This window comes from Prionailurus viverrinus, chromosome C1, assembly GCF_022837055.1.
Source record: "Prionailurus viverrinus isolate Anna chromosome C1, UM_Priviv_1.0, whole genome shotgun sequence".
Taxonomy (NCBI): Eukaryota; Metazoa; Chordata; class Mammalia; order Carnivora; family Felidae; genus Prionailurus; species Prionailurus viverrinus.
In genome coordinates this window covers 47,166,735-47,194,516 of record NC_062568.1, presented here as the reverse complement: position 1 = coordinate 47,194,516, position 27,782 = coordinate 47,166,735, and the positions used below count along the sequence as shown (strand labels likewise).

At 37.5% G+C, this 27,782-nt stretch overlaps 1 long non-coding RNA gene across 2 annotated transcripts in view; it reads right to left on the bottom strand.

Moving 5' to 3' along the window:
* Positions 1–9,975: 9,975 nt before the first annotated feature.
* LOC125172931 (uncharacterized) overlaps positions 9,976–27,782 on the bottom strand; it is a 76,147-nt gene continuing 58,340 nt past the window's right edge. Inside the window, exons 2-7 of one of the 2 annotated variants that reach the window (XR_007154869.1) lie at positions 24,437–24,590; positions 21,848–21,938; positions 13,653–13,804; positions 13,096–13,229; positions 11,624–11,812; positions 9,976–10,211 (exon numbers count right to left, since the gene is read on the bottom strand). This is a non-coding gene — a long non-coding RNA (uncharacterized LOC125172931). The remainder of the gene's footprint in view (positions 10,212–11,623; positions 11,813–13,095; positions 13,230–13,652; positions 13,805–21,847; positions 21,939–24,436; positions 24,591–27,782) is intronic. The other variant, XR_007154870.1, reaches the window with a different exon arrangement.

The following is a 27,782-nucleotide window of genomic DNA, read 5'->3' as shown; positions in this document are numbered from 1 at the left end:
GGAGCTTGCTCATCATCTCTGCATTTGATACTCATCAAAATCTAATTTTCAAAAAAATAAAAAACATGGCTCTTCTATAAATATAAAACTAACAACCGCCAAAGTTGATTTAGTTCATTACTGAGGGAACCAGAGGGATAATAAAGCTAATTGAAAAATGTACTGGACAGGCAGAAATACTGTAATTGAAAAAAAAAAAAAAAGGAAAAAGAATATAGAATAAGATTGTTAAACTGAATTCAAAAAATTGTGTTTTAATTTTTTCTACTATATAGAAACCATTCACATACCTATAGGACAAATTCATTTGCAATGCTAGTAAGGAAAAATTATTTGAATGCTATCAGTTTTTCTAAGTTAACATTTACTTTTTTACAGTTGTAATTTACCCTAATTAATGGAAATTGTACATCAAAACAAAACTATATACCCTTAAAGAATCAATCTTTTTCCTCTTCCCCCTTTGGAATTTTTCTTTTTACTGTGCTGATGCAATTAATTATATTTTCTCTCAAAATGAGAAATGCAGAGATTTTTTTCCCCTAAGTTGTGATTCTAATAAGGGAATGAAATTATGACACAAATATGTTGGCATTTACTTTATGCAAATTAAAAACCACTATCAATGTTACTTTTTTTAATTTTGACAATGTGTTCAAAATAGCTAATGAAATTAAATGGTTATGAGTCTAAATACAAACTTCATGAAAAATTATAGATCATAAATTTGAAAATAAACGCAAAAGCATAAAGTCAATGATATTGTAATAGCGTTGGTGAAAGATGGTAGCTACACTTGTGGTGAACACAGCATAAAGTATAAACTTGTGGATCACTAAGCTGCATACCTGAAAATAATGTGGCACTGTATGTCAACTATACTCCAATTATAAATAAATAAATAAATAAATAAATAAATAAATAAATGTTTTAAAATAAAGCTCAATGCATAAAAATATAAATGTCAAAAATTTTGTCACTCTACTATAACTTAACAGATAAAGACGGAAGAAAAATTAAAATATTAAATCAAAGGTTCATAAAATTCTGAGAGTTTAATTAATCATAAGAAACAATATTATTCAATTTTTAATTACAATTAAAGGAAAAAAGTGCCCTTGTATACTGGTATAGTTAAATGACAAGGTTGTTTTTGTGTAAATTGTTGCAGATATTGAAAATGTCTTTTTTGACTTTTATTTAAGGTAATATGAAGTAACTTCAATGAGCATTGTGGTGGTCTAAGAGGATGCTTTCTAAATGAGGGCACTGTTGTTTAATGCAAAATTTTAAAGGTGTATAGTGATTCTCTGGTAATATCTCAACATATAAATGATACCAATTCTATTCCTTACTCCTCAACACTGGCTACTTTTAAGATTTTCCCTCAGTACTAGTTTTCAGCAATTTGATTATGATTTGCCTTGGTGTGGTTTGAGTTTCTTGGATGAGATTCTTGGATATGTGGGTTTATATTTTCATCAAATGTGGGAATTTCTTAGTCATTTTTTTTTTTTTTTTTTTTTTTCTGTTCTCCTACCCCTCTTTTCCTTCTGGGACTGCAACTACATGTACATTAAACTTTTGATATTGCTTCTCAGGTCACTGAGGTTCTTCCTGTTCTCCCCACCACCACCACCACCACCACCCCCCGGCATCCCTCTATGCTTCATTTTGGGTATTTCAATTTCTATGTCTTCAAATTCATGATTTTTTTCTATATTATCTAATCTGCCATTAATATAATTCAATGAAACTTTTAACTGGCAATGTCATATTTTCATCTCTAGAGGTTCCATTTGGTGGTTCTTTTTATAGCTTCCATTTATAGCTCTCCTCATTGTGTTTATGTTTTTCTTTGAATCTTTAAACATATTTATAATAACTGTTTTAAAGTTCTTGTCTTCTGGGGAGCCTGGGTGGCTCAGTTGGTTAAGCATCCGACTCTTGGTTTCAGCTCAGGTCATGATCTCAAGTACATGAATTTGAGCCCTGTGTTGGGTTCTGTGCTGACAGTGCAGAGCCTGCTTGGGATTCTGTCTCCCTCTCTCTCTCTACCCCTTGCCTGCACTCTGACTCTTGATTTAGGCTCAGGTCATGATCTCACACTTCACAAATGCGAGCCCTGTGTTGGGCTCTGCGCTGGAAGTGCATAGCCTGCTTGGGATTCATTCTCTCTCTCTCTCTCTCTCTCTCTCTCTCTCTCTCTCTTTCTTTCTTTCTCCCCTGCTCTCACACACACACTCTCTAAAAATAAATAAACTTAAAAAAAAAATGTTTGCCTTTCAGTTTTTCATAGAGGTCGACAGTAGCCTTTAAATCCACTTCTATCCCTGAATCTTCTGGTTTCTCTAATGAAATGCCATGTGTATTCAGACTGATGTGAATTCCAATGATTCCCAGGTTTACATAAGTTCTGAGGATAATTTGATTTACACTTCCTAGTAACTATCTTCTCCCAGCAGTTGTTTTTTGTCTGGCCATGTTGAATTTCACCTTACACTCCAAAGACCTCTATGCAGATTTCTAGAGCTCATTCTTTTCATAGCTCCCTCTTCTCTGGTAAGCCTCCCTGCAAATTCTAGCTGCCTCAGATTCCCTCATCTTTAAGCTCTGTCTTCTCAACTGATTGTGACTGCCAGCATCTGCTTATGTTTATCCTCCCTGGATGACAGTCCAGAAATTGCTAAAGCAATCATAGGGTTCATCTTGGTTAGTTCTCTTTCAGAAAGCACAGTTATTCAATGTATAAAAACACTTGTTTCATCCATTTTGTTCAGTTTTCTATTGTTTGTAGTAGGATGGTAAGTTCTGTGCACAGTTGTGCTTTGGTACAGGATACATTAATTTAAAAAAATTCCAGAAGAACAACACTATGCCAACAAAAATAAGTGTTTCCTTACATAAATACACCATGGTATATTGTAATAGTAGAATGCCAACAAATGGTAGCAGCCACTGTGTCTGAATGAAATAGACCACCTTCCACTGTTGACTAGAGCCTATTTCAGCTTTGTTAGTGTTTCAGATCTGGTGAGATTGTCCATTATTCCCATTCAGTGCCTGGTTTAGGGGACTCCTTACAGTCTTCTGCTAAGGGTTGCAGCAACTCCAACTTGAGAATGTGGAAATTTCTGCGGATGGAAGGGACAGTGGTGCACGCAGGGTGCTATCATAGGTCTTCTCAGTCTAAATATTCCTGATTGCTTTCTAATTTATGGCACCCATGCCAGTTTGGCATGGAAAATTCTTTGAGGCTGCCTCTATTAGAATTCCAGGCCCTAATCAAATGCAAGTTCCTTTTGCCCATAGAACTGAGCTATTTGAGAGTTTTCTGCCTTATTCTTTGTCTAATCCACTCTCCTCTTCACTTGGGGAAGAGGCAGGGCAGGGGGCTCTCTAGAAGCTCATCTATGACTCACTTACTTGCTTTACTCACCCTGAGGATCCTTTCCACATGCTCTGGACTGAATTGTGCCCCCCACCCCCGAATTCATATATCAAAGCCCTAACCCCCAGACTGGCTGCATTTAGAGTAAGGAAGTAATTAAGGTTGAAGGAGGCCATAAGAATAAAGCCTTCATCCAACAGGATTAATGTCTTTATAAGAGGAGACACCCACATGCTTGATCTCTTTGCCAGTGAGGGTACAGAGAGAAGGTGACAATTTACAAGCTAGGAGGAGGACCCTCACCAGGAACTCAATAGACTGGCACCTTGTTCTTGGACTTATCACCCTCAGAACTGTGAGAAACAAATTTTTATTGTTTAGCCTCCCAGTCTGTGATATTTTGTTACAGCAGCCCAAGCAGTCTAAGGTATCACACCTAATGGAGGTTTTGTTATTTTTTTGTTTCCTTTCTTTGGGCTAGAAAATTGCCTTCCTGACACCTCCTAAATTTTTTTCATATTTAAAGGTTTTCAGATAAAAACGCTTTTCTCAGTCTTCCAGAAATTTTTTCCTAACATTTAAAGGAAAAATTATGGAGTTAAAAACAAGCAAGAAATCCACATTAAAACAAAAACAAATACAAAAACTTTCTCTATCTCAATCTCTTGCTTGCCTCTTGAAATTGAAGACCAAATTCAAGACTGTCCTTACTGAATATGATTTTGGGAACCTAATTCTGAAAGCCAAAAGCCAAACTCTGATTACCAACTCTTTTTCCTTTTCAATCATAACAACCTTAATCCTCTCAAAGGCAATGAACAGCCCTAGTTGAATGAGGATAAGATTACACAATAAAAACAACAACAAATACAAGGAAGTGCCAAAAAGAAAAGCATAGTAATGTAATTCAAAATATTACTTCATTGCACAAATGTAATACAGATTTACTACCCATGCATAAGAAATAATTGAGAAGAGGGTCGCCTGGGTGGCTCAGTTTGTTAAGTATCTGACCCCTCATTTCAGTTCAGTCATGATCTCAAGGTCATGAGAACCAGCTCTGGGGCATGGAGTTTGCTTAAGATTCCCTCCTCTCACTCTGCTGCTCTCTCTTTGAAAGAGAGAGAGAGAGAGAGAGAGAGAGAGAGAAGAACTAAGTAACAACAATGGTTAAAAAAAAAAAAAAAGCAGCACTCTTTTCCAAGCTACTTCTGTTACCTGTCTCTATCCCTTGGTATTGCTAGAACTCCTATGATAAAGTTCTCTTCTCTGGCAGGGTTTTCTGGTATAGAGTTCTTATGGGTAGTACCTGCATGGCCCCCACATGGACTCAGGATTGCCGCCTGTCTGACATTATCTACATCTTACCTTGGAGTATGATACAGGGTTTGCTGAGGTCTCCGTGTCTCCTCTTTGTCCTGGGTTCAGGTGAGCAAGGGCTCCTTTAGATGAGCCTACTAATGGTGATAAAAGTGTACTCCCCTTAGCAATATTATTATTGTATGTAATTTCTATGTAAAAAATAAACACTTTTTATTTTTCAGGTCCTATTTGTATTACCAGATGTGACATATTTCTTGATATCCTCTTTAATTTCTTCAGAGATTTAGATTTAGAACAATAACCTTCATTGGCAGAGTTAGAGGACAACCCATATGGGATCCCATAAGGTCACCTGGAAATACCATCTTTTACTACAAAATCAGCCAGTTTCCTATGATTCAATTCAAGCATCTTCCTATTCCTTTCCCTGAGTTTTGTGCATATCTGCTATATTCACTAAGAGGTTTTAAGATTGCTTTTATCCTCAGTTTGGAGGAATTTAATTCTTGGATTCTTTTTTTCTAGAGTCCTTTTATAATGTCCCCTTAGGGAATATCAGAATTGCTTGCAAATAGGGGCACCTCTGTGGCTGCTGGGTTGGTTAAGTATCTGACTCTTGATTTTGGCTTGGGTCATGATCTCACCGTTCATGAAATCAAGCCACATGTCGGGCTCTGCTGACAGCACAGAGCCTGCTTGGGATGTTCTCTCTCCCTCTCTCTGCTCTTTCTCTCTCTCTCTCAAAATAAATAAATAAATAAACATTAAAAAAAAAAAAAGGAATTGTTTGCAAATATACTTACTGACAGTTTGTCCTGACATGTTAGGATTTTGGGTGAACATACAAATTAGATATTTCTGGAATCCGATCGAAGTTGATCAAAATGATAGGATTTTTGGCTCATATAAATGGAATTTGACATATAAGTTGGCTTTAGGGTTGGTTTGTCAGCTGCTCAATCATGTCTTCAAGGTTCAGTTTCTTTTTATCTCCCCTCTCTGTCTCATGCAGGTTCAGCTTCTTCTTAAGCCTGGTTCTACTTCATTGTCACAAGATGGTTGTGTTAACATCCTTGGGGAATGTGTTTCTCTAGGCACATCTATGGAGATAGAAGGGATCGTTTCCAAGAGTGTTCTTCTCAGGAGGGGGAGGACCTGTCCTTTGATTTGGTCAGCCTGAGATGAGTCATTCTGGAACAAATACTGTGACCAGGAGAGGGACTCTTGTGTTCATTAGTTTAAGCTTCAGTCACTCTTCCCACTGCTACTGTGAGATACCCAGCGGAGGTGAAGATATGAGAATGAATATTTCATTCGTGACTAAGGAAAAGGGAGAGTAATGTTGGGAAGCTAACCACAATGCCCAGCATATCTATTTCCTCAGAAGAGAATAAATGTCTTGAAAGGGGAGAAAAACACGCTAAGTATTCACTTATGCTAGGCCTCATGCCAGGTAATACATGTATTTCTAACACTGTTGGGGGAGTGTCTACCCAGCCTATTACCTCCTTTCTTTGCAAATTTCCCTGCCTTCAGGGAGAGTCTCTGATAACCCACCCATTGAACAAAGATGACTGGATCAGGGACAGACACCTGGTCCAGACTAGGCCAATTATCTTTCCTCTCTAGGAATTTTGAAGTGGGATTCAAACTAGTTAGTCTCTCTGCTGGTCTGTGGGAGCACACATAAAACATTGGAAGCTGTGGGGTAGCTGTTTTTTATATGTGCACAGAGAAACAAAGACAGTTTAGAGAGATTCTGAGCAGGGAGAAGCAGAGTTAAGGTTTGACACTAGAGAAAAGCTTCCTTGGTTCTTGATGACCTTCACATGCATGGTCCAGTTACTACTTAAGCCTACTATTTATGTAACACGTTGTTAAAATGGAACCCAAAGACAAAGAACAATGTAGTAGATTCCAAAGAATACTTCTCTTCCCCCACCTAATGCCCTGGATACTAAAGTGAAGCGCTGGACCACCCGTGCATAATGTACTGAGGGATAACGAGATGCTCCTGCCACCTTGATCATGCACTGCAGCTCATAAGACAGAAAAAAGCTGATTAGACAGATGTCCTTGTGTGAACTTGGTGTGATATTCTCTGCTCCCTCCTCATGAGAATAGGATGCTTTCCTTTCACAACTAGCCGATGAGTGAAAACTCTGAGGCAATTTTCGTTTCTGTGTCCTGGAGATTGAGGGAGATAGACAATGCTGTTTGACTTAAGTCTGAAAAGTCTAAAGTCAAGAAGTGTATAGCAAATCCACTGGGGTAGTATGCACTTCTACTCAAATTGGCTTGTGAGCACAAAATGAGACACTTTCCAAAAGTGAGCTGGCCCGGGTCATCTTAACAGAGAATCTCTTCTGAGAGGACTCCTCAGTGGGTTACGATACATAAAGAAATGGTGAGTTGCTGAATGCTCAGAGCAGAGCTACCCAGAGGAGGGCATGCCATGGGCAAAGGAATTTCATTGGTGATCTTGAGTGAGAATCTCCAAGAACAAAAATGTCCATCAGAGGAAAAGTCAGCAATGCTTCTACAGTCCTGAGGGCACTGAGGTCAGACTGCAGTACACCAGGCATGGAACCCGGTCCCTTTCCTCTAGTCCTTCTCTCCCTAGGTTGACTTTGGAGAGACCAAAACTGTGGCTTGCACAGTGAGAAAGCAGCAGAGGAGGAACTGCTTAAGCAGCCAACCATACCCACCACCTCAACTTGCTCTGAGGAATGAGGAAAGCTTGGCACTGAATAAGAGTTTATAGATATTTTCATTCTTTATTGAACTGGATGCCAGTTTTGTAATAATTAGACTAGACTGGAACTTTCAATACCAAAACATTATCTAAGAGTGAGTATAAAAACTATGGACAGACATACTAAAGTTTTATTTTTAACAGTGAGAAATAATACATTTATTTTCTTTTTGCATTTGATTACTGACTGAGGTGTCATATAATCATTTTAATGATGCTGCCAGGTGAGTATTATTATGTCAGTAAGAATTCTTTTCTCCACTCTAATTGGGGAGCCCATGAAAGGGGAGCGACTCATGAAATGGACTTTAAAAGATGTTCACTTTTTTAGTAAGTGGAAATGAGAGAAAGGGAGTTCTGAGAGATGAAGAAATGGAGAAGCAGAGGCTGGTGAGGCTGTAGCAGTCTAGAAGGTCTGGAAGGGCTGAGGATAAGTAAGTCTGAAAACATTTTAGAGTAATGTGGCAGATCTTTAACATCACTTTTTGTCTTGTCCCTCCTCTACAACTGCCTCTTTCTCATTCTCTGACAAAAAATGAAGGTATTCTTCCCATTTGATCATGTGAGAATGTCCAATTTGGAAAGTAGGGATTATATGCTAGAATCTCACAAGGTAGAGGGGAAAACTGCAAGAGATTCTGAGATAGGTAGATCTGTTTTGAATACAGTACTATTGCAAGAACGTAGTATTTCTGAAACTCAATTTCCTTGTCTGTAGAGCTGGGAAATTTCTATAGGTCTACTGTCAGGGATACATAACATGAGAATGAGGCAGATCCATAAAATAATTGTGTGACCTTCAGTAAGTCACAAATGCTTAGGTCTAGGTCTCTTGATGTGCCCATTGTGTTGTCAGTGACACTTCATGTCAATGTCTGAAGCACAGTTGAGATGGCTTTTTTTTTTCAGTATCATTTTCTTATAAATGTCCAATAAATGTCAAACCTGACTTTTTGTGTACAAAATCAAACCATTTGTTTTAGTTACATAAGAAAGGTCCTTTTGGTGAGGGTAAGAAGGACATTTAAACTGAAAGTTATGTATAATTGGGCCTGAAAACTTTTAATGGCTCTACTTAAAATGAATAGAAAGGTACTTAGGGAAGGTAGCAGTTGTAGGCTTTCTTTTCTTGGGAAATCAATACTCATAAAACTCAAGGTTGGAGTTGAGAATTAAAAACCACAGTGAGTTTATTTTAAAACATGTAGTCTGTCATCTTTATTTTCCCTTTGGATAACATAGTGTTTATACCCTGAGGTCTATTTATGTTGCTGCAAATCTTTCACTGACTTTGAAGTGAACTTTATGTGGTGCTAGAATCAGAACCTTAGGGCTTAGAAATCATGAAGTCCAACCCCCTCATTTAAAAAAGGGTAAACTGAGGCCAGAGAGGAAAGTGAAAGTGCCTAACATCTCCTCCATTTCTTCCGAGTTGTGATGAGGAACCTCCTGTTGTTCTGAACCTCCAGGCCCAACTCTGATAGGCGAGAAGTCCTTTTCCTTTTCATCTTCCAACATGGGGCTTGATCTTCTGCTCAACCTGCATGGTGCCTGGCACTTATCAGGTATTCTTTCTATAGTTCTTATTTGAAAAAAGGACTGTATTTCACTCTGAACAGAGTATTCTGTCCTCACCAGAGCCTAATTAGAAACTCTCTGCCATTCTTGGTGTGGCTTAGGAGAATCACCGATCACTGGTTAAAGAAAACAAATCCTTGATGCTCTTCTCCCAAATACATGCTTCACAGACTTGCCTGTGTGAGAAACTGTTCCGTGGCCAATCCATGCCTGTAGTTTATGCATCCCACTCTTGTGACTGCTCACCTGCAGTTTCCTTTAAAACCATTTCCTAGGGGCTCTGTTAAGCATCTGACTTCAGCTCAGGTCACGATCTTGCCATGGGTTCAAGCCCTGTCTCTGTGCTGGCAGCTCAGAACCTGGAGCCTGCTTCGGATTCTGTATCTCCATTTCTCTCTGCCCCTCCCCCACTTGTGCTCTGTCCCTGTCTCTTGCAAAAATAAATAAACATTAAAAAAAATATTAAAACCACCATTTCCTGTGTCCAGGGCATCTTACTGCATCCAGCACCTCTCATCCAACTAGCAAGCACACAGATGTGCTATCAAAGCTCGTTTTTGGGTCAGAGGACTACCTAGTTCTTTGGGGTGTCCCTTCAGGGTCCCTGGGAACGAATTGCATTTATGCTTATATTTTAAATCTGGCTGAACCAAACAAACTTCTAGTATTTACAAAAACATGTTTAGTTCTTTTTGTGTGATTCAGATATAAATAGAAACTGATTTTATTTGTATAGGTATAAAGGTCATGTGGGTTGGAGAATGAGTCATAGACAATGCAAAAGTAAAACGAGTAAAGCAAACCAACTTAGAAGGTTTATAATTTTGGAGGTTTTCGTCTGAAGAGGAGATAGCTGAACCTCACACAGCAATAGGCTATACATACTGGGTAGGAGAGACCAGCTGTTCCCCTCTCTCCTAGGGAGAGCACAGCAGTAATTAAGTTTAAAGGGCAGCAGTAGGCATTTTTATTGCAACCAGGTAACTTTCTAGAATTCCTACAATGAGAGAATGAGAACTCCGTGGAGTCTCTTTCACCTATTCTCAAGTTCCTCCAACGCCAGCTCTGCTGTTCACTCCACCTGGTTCACAGATGATGTAAAGCCTTGGGTCCCAAATGGAACCCAGGTGTCCAGTAGTCACTCACAAGGAACTGTCAGGAGCCCTGCGGGAGTTTAAATTGTCAGGGATGAGCATAGCACCATCTGTTGGGACATCACACCAACTACTATTATTACAGTGTTCCAACATAACTACTTAGTAAATAAAACTGTTAGGTATTTCTTTTTTTTCTTTCTTTTTTTTAATTCCAGTATACTGAACACAGTTCACATTTATTTCAGGTGTACAATATAGCGATTCAACAATTCTCTACATTACTCAGTGCTTGTCAAGAGCACTCATCCCTTGACTTGCCTCCCCTATCAGTTTGTTCTCTACGGTTAAGAGTCTGTTTTTTGGTTTATCTCTTTATTTTTTCTTTTGTTCATTTGTTTTGTTTCTTAAATTCCACATATGAATGGAATAATATGGTATCTATCTTTCTCTGACTTATTTTGCTTAGTATTACACTCTCTAGTTCCATCCACATTGTTACAAATGGCAAAATCTTTCTTTTTAATGGCTCAATAATATTCCACTGTGTGTGTGTGTGTGTGTGTATATATATATATATATACACACACACACACACACATCACATCTTCTTTATCCATTCATCTGTTGATGGACACTTATGATGCTTCCATAACTTGGCTAAAAACATGTTTCAATAAACACAGGGGTACATATATCCTTTTGAATTAGTGTTTTCATATTCTTTGGGTAAATACCCAGTAGTGCAATTACTGGAACATATGATATTTATATTTTTAATTTTTTTGAGGACCCTCCATACCATTTTTCACAGTGGCTATACCAGTTTGTATTCCCACCAACAGAACACAGGGGTTCCTTTTTCTCCACATCCTTGCCACCACTTGTTGCTTCTTGTGTTTTTGAGTCTAGTCATTCTGACAGGTGTGAGGTGATATCTCACTGTGGTTCTGATTTGTTTTCCTGGTAATGAGTGATGTTGAGTATCTTTCATGTGTCTGTTTGCCATCTGTATGTCTTCTTTGGAGAAATGTCTGTTCATGTCTTTTGCACACTTTTTAACTGGATTATTTGTTTTTGACATTGTGTCAGTTTCTTTTGATGTTGAGTGGTATACTATTAGGTATTTCTTTTGCCCTAGATACTAGATACTAGATGCTAGATGCTATTTGTCTATGTATATGGATACATAGAGAAGTTTTTTTCTAGAGATGTCTCCTTAAAAATTACTTCGAAAAGGTTAAAGACATAGCTTTCACGTTACAGAATGTGGAAGCTGTGGAGTTCTCGAATCCTAATAGAGACCATGATGGAGGGAGGTGTTGATATGGAATCAATCTCATTCTAGGTGACCTTTGTCAACTTTACAAGCTCTTTGATGACTTATTATCCATTTATAAAACAAAGAAAATAATGCAGATGTTGTTGAGGTTTTGTGTTTATAAAATATTCTAAGATGCTCAGATGAAAGGTGTGACTCACAGGAAATGCCAAGTATGAAAGAAACCGTCCCACAGATTCACAGCTGATCCCTTTCAGTGTGATGGAAACTTGATATTTAAAAACCTCATTGATAAGAATGCTGTTCTCATCAGCTGTGCCTCTTCTCTGAAATTTGTTCCATTTTTCTCTCTCCTTTTCCATACCTTCAAATTGGTTGACATTTATAACCTGCAAGGGAGTCATTGAGCAATTACTTAAGGGAGCCCTGCACAAATATAGTTTCTTTTCCACCAGGTAAAGGTCATGTGTGTGTGTTTGGATATATTTATCCTTTCCTTTTCAGTATTTGTCCATCAAGGAAACAGATGTTAGAAAAATATCTGATTGTTTAATCTCACCACTACCAACAGTTCTATTTTGGTCTGCAACACTCCTTTATTTTAGAATGTTTCCTAGGCAGTATATGGTAATTGAAAGAGATCAAAGTGAGTCTACTTAATTTGCACAAGCCTTTCTAATAATATATTTTCATAAAACATGCCTGTGATCAGGTGACATTCATCAAATAACTAAGCCATTATTTGAGGGAACTTTGATTTGGAGAAAGGATCTTCTATGATATCTTTTTCATAAACAACACTTTCATGATGAAGGAAATAAATCGATCCTCAATCATTTTAGGATACAGAGAGAAACACTACTGAATTGCTGGTGTGCTTCAGTCTAGCCTTTTTTCTAGGCACATATTTATGTTATACACATTTTTTTTGTTTTATTCACTTCATTGTGTGTCAGTTTCTTTTGTTAATGTTTATTACCATTTACTCCAATTAAGGCAATCATGCAATATTTAACACCTTTATTTTTTTGCACAAGCTATTTAAAAAGGTCAATCAAAGATTATTTTGGATACAAGTAAGTTGAAATTGAGAGATATAGATTTAAAATATATTATTTTAAAGATTCCTGTCTGAAATGTTACATAACTTAATGTTTATTGACTCACTCTGTAATTAATTCTAAAGCTCACACCACCAGCTGTTCACGTTGTTAAAACTTAAAATGGATTTTGGGCAAAAAATATTTGATCAGCTGTTTTAATTGGAATAAGTAGTACTGACGTACTTTCCCACTGGATAACTGTACTAACTCTTACTAAGCAAGCTCCTGAAATCTCACTCAATTCATGAAGTCATCTGGGTTTCCTGTGGGACAGGTAGTAACTTACCCATTCTCAACCACTGAAAAATATTATAGTATAATATATAGTATATTATGACTTATTAAATCATAAAATGCATTCATTACATTGGTTATACATAGAATTAACAAACATTACTTAGTTCAGGGCTAGTCCTACGTAAAAATCACAAATGAGGTTGGATCATCTTCTGCTCAAAACTGTTTCCGTTTTGGGTCTTCTTTCTTCCCTTTCTGCGGCTAAGTGATCAAAATCTGACACTGATGCTTATAGCCTGAGGAATGTGTCTCTCCTACCCTACTCAACTCACCTTTCCAGGCAAGGCTTGTGCTTCAGACCTTTCCTGAACATCATTCCTTGCCCCCATCATCACAGCCTTTGGTGGGTCTCCTGGTGGCTGAGGGACTTGTCAGATGACTGCGTTGCTAATCATACTGCATTTTGCTAAATTGCAAATCATTGACAGATGTTTCATAAATCATGCCTCCCAGATTGTGTTCCCATTCAGTTAATGGAAACCTTTCAAGACCTTGATCCCTAAAAGGAACTGTTTGGGGTATAAACTCTAGGCAATAAGAAAATAGTAGTAAGTATTTGGAAGGGTAGCAGGAGAAAGAAATCTACATCATATGATACTGGATTTCCAATATGACCATTAGGGGGTCTGATTCTCATTAGGTCTGATTCTCAAAGGAAGACTTTGACATGAGGATTTGTGAGCAAGCGATTTGTTAAGGCGGTACTTCCAAGAAAATCCAGTAGAGGCATACAGGAAGCCCAACAACGAAGGGAAAGAAGTTAAGCAAGAGAGCAGTTTTAGGTCAAGCTTCAGCCTGATCTTACAGGGAGCTATGCAGAGGACATTACCTTGTCTTGAGGAAAAGGAGCTGGGCTTTCACTCTTCCTCACCGGTCAGTCACTGGATGTAGGCTGCCCTTTGAGAGACACAAGTTCCCTGGCACCTCCAGCTCTATGCAGGTTTGGCCAAAGGGTAGTCTTCTGAAGATTACAGCTGTGTGCTGTCAAAAGTGCAACATATAGAAGCTGAGGGACTCATAAGGAAGCACAAGACTTATGAGGAGATCTAAAAGGATATGGGTGGAGCACCTTCCATATCTGCTATAGCGCAGTGGGTGAGCAATGCCTATGCAGCCATACCTTGAGCAGTGGAGCCTTCTTCCCAGGGGTAATTGCAACTCCAGATCAGGATATGGAGTAATACAAGCACCCCAGAAGTCTTCCTGGTACTGTCTCGCAATCAATAGACCCTTTGAAAAGGTAACCAGTTCTCTGATTATAGTTTTGCTTGCATGTTTTTTTTTTTACCCTTTTATAAATGAATCTTACAGCATATACTCTACTGTGCCTGGCTTTTTTATTCAACTTATTGTGAAATTCATCCATGTTGTAGCATCTAGTGGTAGTTCATTCTTTTTCATTGCTTTGGAGTATTACATTATATGGCTGTTTCACAATTCATTTTACTGTTGCTGGGCATTTAGTTTGTTTCCATGTCACATACCCTGTATGTGATACATACTCCTAGAAGATAGAGAATAAACTAACAATATGACAAAAGGAAATCACAGCAGCCAATGTGAACTTCTCTAGCAGTTTGTCAGCCCCCAGAGTAGAACTTAAAGTATCCCTAGAGATAAGCTAGAGTAGTTTGCCAACATCCTCGGAAAGACTTTGGTGAGGCCCAGTGGACCGAACTGACATGGCAAAGACCCTCAGGTGTAACCATTACACCCAGCTATACAGACTCCCTAGAAGAAGTTGCTGACTAGTAGCGGCTCAAAGACTGGAGGACCACCCATGCTGTACTTGTGGAGATACTGTTCCAGCTGGACTGCCAGAGGCTTTGTCAGCCCAGCAGGCAGCCTGACTACTATTCTGGCCAATGTTTGTCACAGGACCACACATGTGCCTCGCTCCTGGCATTTGATGCCTCCTTGCCAGATTCTCTTCCAAGTAGTTCGTTAATTCCCTCTTCTACCTTTCTTGTGTAACTAACTTGTGTGATAAAGTTGTACAATACACAGCGTGATTCATGAATTTAATATTCGTGCTGCATGGTTTTTTGAAACATGTCTCAATCTCATGATTCATACCTGGCCTGTGTTTGCCCTGCTTCATTCCAATTTGGGGCTATTATAAGTGATGCTGATATAAATTTCTTGGGAGTGTATTTTGAAGCCCAAATGTGTGCATTTCTGGGAGGTCTGTGGGTAAGTACCTGAGAGTAGAGTTGCCTGCATGGACTGTGCATTTATTAAGCCTTGGTAGATACTGCCATTGTGCCCTTTCAATTCTCATTAGCACCGCATAAGAATTTCAGTTGCTCTGTATTCTCAGCCCCACTTAGTAGTCTTGGTCTGTAGCTTCTAACCATTCTGGGTGTGTAGATTGTTTTTTAAACTGGGGTTAAATTGAAAACTCACAGTTAAAAATTTTGTAGAAACCTTTGAAGATAGCAACCTCATTTTGATAAATGCTGATATTGGTGAGTAATTTGTCTTCTCACAAATAAAATTGCGGGTGCTAAATATTTCTTCATTCAACTGATAATTTTTTTAAGTTTTTAAGTCATTTAGGTGTGAATCAACAAGATCTCTCTTATATTGTTCATTGTAGAAATCAAGGGTTTTATCTGTTTGAATTTGGTCTGTGTAGAGCAAAGTTTAATGCTATCAACTAAGAAAATTTATAAGAAATATTTCATGTTGACTAGCTTTCACCCTAAAACTTTCTAGCTCCAATTTAAGACTATAGCATCCTGGCAGAAATATGTGGAAATGTTTTGATATCTGTATGAATGCAAAGAATCAGAAACAAGTCATTTAGCCTCAAATAGGAAAAAAACAAAACAAAACACACTTTCAATGAAGATGCATAAGACTATTAAAAAAAAAAGCTGTGATTTGCTATAGACTGAAACTTGATAGTTAGGCAGGAGAGAAATGTCTATTTGACCCTGGACTAGAACTTGAAAAGGTTTACAGGAGTATGCCTGTTCTCAAATATCAATGTCACTGTATATCATTATACTAGCATTTTAGGACTTCTGCATTAAGTATGTTTTTAATTTAGATAATCATGCTATAGAATCACGTGTCATTGAAGGAGGCTCCAATGGTGTGTGTGTGTGTGTGTGTGTGTGTGTGTGTGTGTGTCTTTGATGGCAAATTTGTTCAACCACATTTTTATATGTTGATCTTTCTCCTTACAGCTGAAAAAGTCTTGGGGGCACCTGGGTGGCTCAGTCAGTTAGGCTTCCGGCTTCGGCTCAGGTCATGACCTCACAGTTCGTGAGTTCGATCCCCACATCGGGCTCTGTGCTGACAGCTCAGAGTCTGGAGCCTGCTTCAGATTCTGTGTCTTCCTCTCTCTTGCTCCTCCCCCACTCACACTGTCTCTCTCTCTCTCTCTCTCTCTCAAAAATAAACATTAAAAAAAAAATTTAACAACTGAAAAGGTCTTGAAAAATTTAAAAAGAATGCTTTTAATTAAATGCTGCCGTGGGGCGCCTGGGTGGCGCAGTCGGTTAAGCGTCCGACTTCAGCCAGGTCACGATCTTGCGGTCCGTGAGTTCGAGCCCCGCGTCAGGCTCTGGGCTGATGGCTCAGAGCCTGGAGCCTGCTTCCGATTCTGTGTCTCCCTCTCTCTCTGCCCCTCCCCCGTTCATGCTCTGTCTCTCTCTGTCCCAAAAATAAATAAACGTTGAAAAAAAAAATTTTAAAAAATAAATGCTGCCTCAAAAAACTGTATATAACTCTATAAAGCATCTGCCCTCAGCCCTTACTAGCTAACACTTTCCTTATCAGTTAATGCCTTATCAGAAATTTGTAGAATTAGCCACAAAGTAAATCACTGGGAAATTGTGCCTGAAAGAGGGAAAATCAAGAATAGTAGTGGAGAAGTGTCTGAGGGAAAAGAGAACTGCTCACACATCACAGAAAAGAGCAGGTTCTCCCATTTTACTGAAGTCTGGTCCTACTCATTTTAGGATGAGTGCAAATCATATGGTTTCTATCTGGAGGGTTTTGGGAGAAGATCAGTGGTCTGATAAACTCTATTGAGTTTTAATATCTAATTCATACAATCACACAGTGATTTAAACAGGAAAAGAATATAGGTGTCTTGTAGCTATGTTCTCTTTCCCAAATGGGAGAATTGGGGCTCAGAAAAGGGTTACAAACAACCTGAATGAGGGGCACCTGGCTGGCTCAGTCAGTGGAGCATGAGACCCTTAATCACAGGGTTGTGAGTTCGAGCTCATGTTGGGTATAGAGATTACTTAAAAAAATAATAATAAGGGACACTTGGGTGGCTCAATTGGTTAAGCATCAAACTTTGGCTCAGGTCATGATCTCGTGGTTCATGGGTTCGAGCCCCACATTGGGCTCTGTGCTGACAGCTCAGAGCCTGGAGCCTGCTTTGGATTCTCTCTCGGTCTCTCTCTGTCTCTGTCTCTCTCTCTCTCTCAAAAATAAATAAAAATTAAAAAAATAAAATACATAAAATAAAAACTTAAAAAAAGAAGAAAAAAAAAGAACAACCTAAATCCCACATGAAAAGTTTCCCATTATTCTAGAGTTTTATTTTCTCCATATACACCCCTCTCCCTCCCATCCTTCTCACCAGTTTCTATTGTTTTCCATTAACAGAAAAATAAGAATTCTCTCTTCCATGAGGCCTCATGTTTTTCTATTTCTGTGCTCTGTTCATGCAGTCTTTCCACTTACAGATTACCACTACGATTACCATGCTGTCATCCAGGAGTGATTTTCCAGCAAATGAGACTTATGTGAGCAGAGAACAATTACTCTAGTGAACAATGCAATACATTCATGAAAGTTATGAATGAAAACATGCTCTAGCTACTGTTTTGTACCTATAGGAATTGCAGAGATTCTACTGAAATACATAGACATTATAGAAAATGTTTCACTAGATAATAAATCCATAACACAGCCTAAATAAAAAAAGATAAACTCAGCAGACCAGAAATTTTGAGGAATTTTTTGATGGTAAGGAACAGATAAATAGTATCATCTAGCTGGAGAAAGCAGAAAAGAGAAAAAAATATAAAGGCTATAACTGGAGATAGCTCTACATTATTTAAGCATTTCCTAAAGAAAACTAGGAGAAATGTGCTCAGACTGAACAAATCAGAGAGGGAGGGGCCCCTGTGGACAGTTAGGGCAATTAATTAAAGACTTATTTGAATAGCTTGGGCCAGCCAGCTGCCCCCCCCAACCCCCCAAAGCAGATGGCAATAGTAGTGTTTGCCTTGGGATAAATCCTAGAGGACTGTTTCATACACACAGTGAGTTACTTCCTTAGGAGAGAGTCCCTTGTATGAAGGTTGGGGCTGGAGATGAAGGAAAGCAGAGTCTGAGCTAACCTGGAACTTTTGAACCCACAGCAAAGATGGAAGGAAGGAGAACCACTTATTCTCTTTGTCCACAGGAACAAATTGGGAATGGGATAATCTGAAATGCGAGTTCTGACACAGGATACCCCCAGATAAGGTGTAACAACCAGCAGGGCCGAGAAGCCCTCAGACCCTAAATAAAAGTTATTTGCACTTTTTCCCAGTGTGACCCCCCCTTCCAAACATCCAAAGCAGTCATCTACATTCAGAATTTAATGGTACCTACTGCAAAAGCGCTTCTCCTTTGATCTGATAAAATACATTTCAAATATCCCGTTATGATAAAGATACTCAACCACAAATATAAATAGCAACCCCAAACTACAAACTAATTGAAGAAACTTAACCATGTAAGTGAGTCATTCAAAATACTGAAAGGATCCAAAAAGTAGCATGAAGAGAAAAATACTATCTACATTTTGACACACCCCAATGTAATTTCAGAATGCCAAATCTAAAGACAAAATCCTAAAAGTTTCTCAAGAGAAAAAAACAGATTGCCTATGAAAGAGTTCTAATTAAAATCAGTAATCTTGGATACAGGTTGACAAAAGAGAAATATCATCAAAATTCTGAAAGAAAAAAAAAATTAACCTGGAGTTCTTTACCCAGCCAAACTCCCTCATGTGGGAGAGCAAAATATAGATTTGCTTTTTTAAATATGCAAAGACAGAGAATTTACTACCTATGAATCATTTTTTTAAAAATTACTGAAGAACACAGCTCAGCAAAACAGATAATGAATCTAAAGAAGTAGGGTATAGGAACAATGTGGGCAAAGAAACCAATAAAATGAAACCGCCAGAATATACTATAAAGAAAAAAAAAAGACACCCTGAAATTAAAATAAAAGATCCTTTTACCATCTCAGGTGAGTGAAGACTGGGGAAAAGGGCATGCTAAGCTTCTTGTTTTTCTGGGGGGGGTAGATGTTGAGAATGAATATTATTTATTACATTAATTATTAGTATAATTAATTTTTAAAAGGAAACAATGTATGAACAAAGACTCGTGAAAGCTCAGAGGATTCTGGGAAGACATTTCAGAAGAGGGGCATTTGAACAAGGTTCTATAGGAAGAAGTATATTTCAATAACAAAGGTGGGGTAGAAGGATATTCTGAACAAAGTGTCCCCATGTAAAAAGGGTGCAGCACTGTGCAAGGGCCTGGATTATTCGAGATAGAGTAAGAAGTTCAGTGGTGGCTGTAGGATGCATGGCCTGAGATGTGTCTAGAAAATAAGGTTTTTTAACCTTTTGTTTTTCTAATTTGCCAGGTAATGATGTAAGTTTGACTTCCTTATCATACTTTCTTAATTATCTACTCTTATCATCCATTTTGTTCCATGACTCATTATGTGCACTGGAAAATAAGGCTCAGCACATTACAACCTGATAGATATTTCATGTTCTTTCTGAATTAAGAATATCTCTTTGCTTCCAAAATCATTATGCATATATTATACAAACAGTATAGTGAGTCATATTCTCTTAAAACTAAGTGGTTAGAAAATCATAAAAAAAGGTTTATAACATTTTGAACTCTCAAGAAACAGAGACTGTGAGATAGCACTGATCATCCCCATAATGGGTTGCTAAGAAATAAATGTGATCAATAAGCAATTCTGATTTACAGACCAACTGATTTCCTGTCACTGCAGTCCAACACGACCAGGAAACCATGGCAAACGCCCTCAGCTGTTTAATATAGGTTTCATGTTCTTACTAAAAGGTTTGCGTTTACTGGAAGTGACTCATCCTAATCAGTGAATTATTCTATTTTTTTAATTTCCATTACTTAAGATTACTTGTGGATACGAATTAGCCTATGTCATGTGTGGAAACACAAGCAAACACTCAAGAATAGCTATCATGTGCCTTTTTAGATTCCACTCAGACCCAGAAGATCGCTAAACTGCAACATGAAGACAAAAGTTGTAATCATCTTAAAAAAGAATTTACTTTTGTGTAAATGGAAGTTAGAACAAAGAGCATACACAAAGTACCAGATGTGTAAGTAATATTTAGGTAGTAGGAATATAGATGAGCAGAAAAGTAAGACAGAAGAGAATGTGTATCAAGTTTTATACTGATAATAAAAAGAGGCAAAATGGTTAAGTGTTAAAGTACCAACTTAATTAATCATTTCTTGATTTAGTTTTTTTTTGGAAGAAAAGGATTTTTGCCAAAGCAGATCTTTCTCTGATACTGAGAGCACAGGAAACAATTGGCTTCCTTCCACAGAGATGTTCTAATCAAATATACTTTTTAAAAAGGGAAAACATACTCAATATGAACCGAATATTCATTCATATAATACCATGACTTCACTGACTTCTATATTACATGCAACTTTCAAATCACATATATACTTAACTTACATCTTGTTCTCTTAAAAAAAATTGAGAAACTTGTCAATTCAATTACTATTAGCATCAGCTTTCTGTTTCCGGAGATTGATGAATTAATTTGTGGCTTATGCCGACATTTGCCTCCAGTCTTATCTTCCCTGTATCCTGCCTTTTAAGCCATCTCCTAAGCATTAGCATTTTACCCGAGGCAGGAAGATTTAGGGATAAGAGATGAGACTTAAGTCAGTCAATTATGCCACCTTGGAGTACTCCTTAACACAAGGTTTATATATACATGTTATAGAGAGAGTTTTAGGTTTAAAAAATCATTATGGAAAGAAAATTGGAACCAATATTTAGAGTTGGTTTGAATTATGTATGTGCTGTTTGTCACTCATCCCACAGGAATCTGAGATGGGTGTGCATATTAATTAAAGTAACATACAGAAGATTATACTGTGAGACTGTTCCTTACTTGTTATATCCATTTCAAATTGGATTTCACAGAGTATATTTGCAGGTAAGATGATGTTAAAACATTTGACAGAACCACCAAAAATTCAATGAAAAAATCTTATCTGCTTTTTTATGTCATTACAGAACTTAAGTTCTATTTTTGGTCACAAATTGTAAGTGGAAGAAACTTTGGTCATGCCTCTTCTACAAAGATTTAGTATCCACTCTGAGATGTGATTTTTCTAGAATTAAGATAAATCTGAAGCATATCAATCACAACCTTACACACAGGATGGGCCCTTCCTGGAATTCCTCTGGGGAACTCAGGTTTTCTAGCTGTGTCCTGGGTTAGAAGAAACTTTGAGACAGTCCAAGCATGAAGGGGTGAGAGGGGAGATGAACTGAAGCAACAGTGGAAGGTGGGTTTTGGGTGTCAGAATAACCTAAACTGAGAAGCACAAATCAGAACCCTCTCTCTGGTTCCCAGAATTAGGTTGGCAGCAGCAGCTGGCTGGGATCTACCTGATATTCTACTAGGTACACCTGAATACCCTTTAAAAGATTAAATACATTTTATTTTATTTATTTTTAAATGTTTATTTTTGAGAGAGACAGAGAGTGAGTGGGAGAGGGTCAGAGAGAGGGAGACACAGAATCCAAAGCAGGCTCCAGGCTCTGAGCTGTCAGCACAGAGCCCAAAACAGGGCTTGAACCCACAAACTGTGAGATCATGGCCTGCGCCAAAATAGAACGCTTAACTGAGCCACCCAGGTGCCCCAGAAAAGATTACAAAGATTTTAAAGTAAAGTGCCTCACCATCTCAGGAGTACAGTCTCTCCCTGTCTTCTTCAATCATTTAAAAATAATCTCTCAATAAAGGTAGGGCACAAAATGTTTTTCCTGATATCTGTAAAATGAATGAAAGGATTTAAGAGTCTACCAAAATTTTTATGACAATCAAGATTGTGCCTGACATCAATCAAACTAAGTTACAAGACACTTACCTTAGGTGACTCACAAAACCCTACTTAGAAAAATTATGAATCTAAAATCTTGGCAGTAATTGATATTGATTGTTCTCTAGCTGGCATTTGATGACATGTTTAAGGAACTAAATTGAAGACAGTATTTTACCTGGAAGTTATCTGTTGCCTATTTTGTTTTCTTCAGAATGTATTGTCCATTTAAATTTCTCTTTTGAAAGGCGTCTTAAAAAGTTAACACTGGGCAGGACTTTGAGACAGCTTGTTCCTTCAAGCTTCTCTGACTGATAAGTATTATCTGAATATATTTCACACTTTGCCTGATCACATTTTTGTATGTGTGTAATACCATTTACATTTCGAACATTTCTTTTGAGTAGAAGACTTGAAATTCCTTAAAATTTAAGGAGCTTCATTTTCTTCTGTGTTAATTCTCTTTCATTCATTCATTCATACTACCATAATTATGCAACAATAAAAGTAAGGATATGTTTTACTTGTTACGCATAGCTTAGAGAATGAAATCAACAAAGCTAAACAAGAAAATAATAGTGGTCTTCAAGGAGATTATAAGAAAACAAATTGCTCCTGATGTTTTCCTAATTTCATTGTAGCTTATATGCATTATACTGCATACATCAGCAAGTATATTAGAAACGCTTTTGTGTAGTTACAGTCTTTCTTGCAATATTGCTCTTATAGGTCAATATAAAAGTGTTAAAAACTGTGTTCTTTTGCATTTAATAGGTGAAATAAATTCAGTATGCTTATGGAAACAATGATCTCATCCAAAGCAGTTTATCTTTAATTAAAAGGCAAAATACCATTTTTTGAAAAACTATTTTAGTTTAATTTTTCTGATTTTAGGGAGTGTATAAAATAATCTCTCTAATACATGAAAATTAAGACCTTTTAAAGAAAATATTATTTTAAAAATTATCTTTGTTATTATGAAAGCTGATTTTTACTACAAAATTAATACCTGCCCATTATATAAAATACAGAAACATAAAGAGCAAAGATAGGATCTATAATCCCATCATCTGAGACAATTCCTAGTAACATTTCAGAAGTGGTTATCCCAAACATTTTTCTCACATCACACACAAAAATACAAATATGTGTCTATGTATATATATATCAATATGTGTTTTATGCATTGTACTTGTGTGTGTAGGTGTTTGTGTGTATATACCCATATAAATATGTAATGGAATTACATTAGACATACTGTTTAAGAACCTTTTTTTTTAACTTAACTGTGGTTAACAATACACCATGAAAAATATTTAATTACTGAAAGCCATACCAACAACCAAGAGTGTGATTTTATCTCACTGTGTCATCAAAAATTAGTAAAATGTGAAGAATTTTACAAATGGACTGTTTATGCATTCATTTCCTTATTTGTCTTAAGAGGAAAATTTCTATGACCTCCTAGAAGGAAAACTGGCCTACTATTTAAGAACCATGAGTAGTAATTCCAGAACAGAAAATAGACGCATAATCTGAAATAAATTGCCTACATTTTATTCTCTTCAATTTAAATTATATTTACATTTCTTTTTAGAAATTTTCCCCTCTCTCTTTTTTATTTTCAGCCTCTCTATTGGCCACCTCCTTGTAACACAGGATATACTCGAGTCTTGTTCATCTATGAAACAAACCTAAAGATCCCCATTCTCACTCTTGCTGTCTACTGTTAGGTCCTGTGTTTGAAGGAGGCTTTTTTTTTAATTGCCATGGTGTTTTTTGTTTGTTTGTTTGTTTTTTTGTTTGTTTTGAAGGACTAGTTTCAATTTTTGTTTTCACTTAGATAATCTCTCACTCTCTCCCTCAGTCTAGCTACTAAAATTCAACAGATATTTTTTAATGATCACAATTACATCCTCTACCATTATTTTTTAGTGCTGATTACAATGCTCCTAAATAAACTATCTTCAACTTTGATTTCTATGTTATGATTCTTCCCTGATCTTCTTACCTCTATAGATTTTTGTTTTTCATTCTGTCTTGCCTTTTCTCTTTAACCTTTGGGATTCTTAAAATTTTTGACTTCCTACTCTGCATTCTACATACGGCTTGGATTAATTTATCTACTTCCATGTTCCTAATTGCTTAATTGATAATAACTCATGTATTTATATGTATATCTTTATTAAGACAGACCTTGCTTCTGAGTTATAAACACACATATAAAATGGCCAGCTGTAAGAAGTAATAATGATTTTAAAAGTAGCTAACAATTACTGAGTTTTGCCTCTATATCCCTGTTCCAAACTTAGTGCTACAATTAACAATCAATTTTCATCTAGATTCTATAGATCAAGAATTCAGGTAGGGTAAAGTGAGGATAGCTTATCTCTGTTCCATGATGTCTGGGGTTTCAGCTGGATCACACAAACAGCTGGAGGTGACTCACAGTTAAAGGCTGTAATCATCTGGAGGCTTCTTCACTTAATGTCTCATGGGATGGCTGTAGTGATTCAAAGGCTGGTCTTCACTGAGGCAACTGACTGGCGTCAACACATGACCTCTCCATATGGCTAGGGCTTCTCACGCATACCAACTGGGTTCTGAAAGAAAATGTTATAAGAGGGAGTATCTGGAGTGTAGACAGACAAGGCAGAGCAGGAATGCATTCTTTGCACTTTGATGTCATCAGCTCTGAAGACTCAAACAGCTGGGATGACTTGAGTAGCTAGGGACTAGAATGCTCTGGAGGCTTCTTAACTCACATGTCTGGCACCTTGACAAGGATGACTTGAAGGTTAGGCTCATCTGAGGCTGTCAGCCAGAGTGCTTACATGTACCCTCCATGTGAATCCCCCAACCTTCATAGTGCCGTGGCTGGTTTCTAAGAGGGAGCATTCCCAGATGGAGGGAGTCTCTACAAAGTAAGTGTTGCAACAGAACTAATAGAAATTAGTATGGCCTTTTATGTATAGCTTCTGCAGTCATGCAGCATCACTTCCTTTGTATTCTATTGGTTACAGACAAGTCACTAAAGCCAGGCAGAGTCAAGGGCAGGGGCATTTGACTTCACTTCTTAATGAGGGAGCAGTAAGGGCATATTGCAGACAAATATGTGGAATGCTGCAACCATCCACATTTTAGTCATGATATCCCCATATGCAAAGCTGCTGAATCTAAACTATTAGACACATTCTTCCATTTATCTTTTCCCTTGTCACCATCCAATTCCATTAAATAACTATATCTCCCTCTCTCCATCTTCACTACTATTTCTTTAGATAAGGCTTTTGTCATCCCTTGAGTAGAATACTGTAATATCCTCAGATGTTCTCACCTTTGGTCTTGTACCCTTCCAATCTATCCTCCACACAGACATCACAGTGGCCATTCTAAGACTCAAGTCAGATCATAATACCCTCCTACTTAAATCTCTCTAGTTATACTTGTTGCCTTCACGTAAATCCCACATTTCTTTGCATAGTATGCAATGTTGTCATGCCTATCTTCCTCTTCTCCAGCTCAGAGGTTAGCTGAAGCTAGTTGGGTTATGTAGCAATACCATCCATATACTGTTTTAGAGTGATTACCAGTGCAGAAATCACCGCCATGCTTACAGAAGGTAGCTTTATGTCACTGGAGTTGATTGTAACCTTGTGGATATGAGAGCCCAGCTTTCTATCTATTTTATTAAGGGAAGCTAGATATCTTTTATTTTTGTTTGTCTTAAAATGTCATCTCAATTAAAAAATTATGCGTAGGCAAATAAAAACTGTTTGTGACCCAGAGTCACCCATCAACTTCCTACCAAGGTCTCTTTTCTATTTCCTATTACCTCTTTCTATCATAGCATCTTTAGCTCTATGCTGCTCACTTGTTTAGGATTTTGCTTTCTTCTCTTACCTATAAGTTCTCTGAAGGTTGAAACTTTATCTTGTTCATGTTTACGTCCCAGTGTTTGGCATAGAATAGGATGCTCAATACATAGTTGTTGGATGAATGAATAATATTTATGAAAATATTTTATAAATTAATACATTTTTATGTAAATTCAAGAATTACAATTTCTAGAGTTCATATAATAATCATCTCCTCCAAATAAAAGGCAGGGGAAGAATAAAATTAAGCCATGGAAATGAATGAAAGTGAAAGTTACCAAAACAAATGAAAAAGGGGATGGATATGAAGAGAACCAAGAATAGATTCCAACTCTTCTTCCCATTACTCCTGTGCCTTTCCTGGACCTGAGCTAAAAATCTTCTTAATATTTCACCTGGCCTGCCATTTCAGAGGTCCCATGGTCCACACCAAGCTGTGACTGACTCTGTCTTTGCATGCCGTTCCTTTGCCTGAGGAAATTGCTTCCTTAAGAGTGGCGTGAACAAAATCCCATAGTCCTTCAGATGAGGCCCCAGCTCTACAAATCCCTAGAGTTCCCTTTCTCTCAGGTGAACTTACTGCTCTAGCCTCATGTTATGCACTTGCTGAAAACCCTTCATGAGCTTCTGATTTTCTTTAGTGAACCTGCCTCAACAAGAATAGAGATGAAACAATTGAGTGATGATCAGGAAAATATTATACATTAAACAACACAGTAGTGATTCTTCAGTTCAACACATATTGTAAAAACTGCATTAATTGATATGAGGATCCCAGAGTAAATCAAAATTTAAGTTAGAGGAAGTGAAGATAAAAACTTGCAAACATAAAGCAATTAAGGAACAGTTTTAAGGAATATGGCAGGCACTAAATAAATGAAAGAATGTATCAATGATGTCAGCCTTTAAGCACAAGAGTGATTGCAAGTACATTTCTATAGTTAAGTAGCGTGGAGTTCAGATTTTATTATAAGATTGCAATATAGTGAGCTTAATCTCAGGAGTCTTCTTTTAAGTGTAGAATTTGAAAAAAAATTATATAATATTTTAAGAAAAATTTTGCATGTTTATTTATTTTTGAAAGAGAGATAGAGCACAAGCAGAGTGGGGCAGGGGGGTGGGGGCGGGCAAGGAGAGAGAGAGAGAGACACAGAATCCGAAGGAGGCTCCAGGTTCTGAGCTGTCAGCACAGAGCCCGACGCGGGGCTCAAACTCACGAACTGTGAGATCATGACTTGAGCCGAAGTTGGATGCTTAACTTACTGAGCTACCCAGGCACCCCAAAATATAATATTTAAAATGGCATGGATGAATTTAAAAGATGTTCTGAAGGAATTAATATGATTAATGATTTCTCTGGGAGAAATTTAATTTAAATAGGTATTGGGAGACAGTGGTCCATTTCATTTAGATTAGTGGTATCGACCACATTTTACAGAGGCACATATTTGTCTCTATTAGGTATCGGTGCTTTACTAGTAATTTGTTAAAACAATATTCAAAGTTTGGGAATTCTCCATCTATTTTCATTAAAAATAATCAAGAGGGGCCCTTGGGTGGCTCAGTTGGTTAAGCGTACAACTTCAGCTCAGGTCATGATCTCATGGTCTGTGAGTTCAAGGCCCGCGTTGGGCTCTGTGCTGTCAGTTCAGAGCCTGGAGCCTTCTCTGGATTCTGTCTCCCTCTCTCTCTGCCCCTCCCTCACTCATGCTCTGTCTCTCAAAATATGAATAAATGTTAAAATTTTTTTTAAAAACAATCAAGATTATTCTACACGATCCCACTAATAATGTCATTCTTGCTTGCATTATGATAGGCTTTCTTTAATGGAAGAAGTGAATAAAGTTACAGCTAGAACTGAAGGGGGGAAGGCAGTGCATCTCATATATGCCTGCCATCGTCAAAGTGTTGAACACA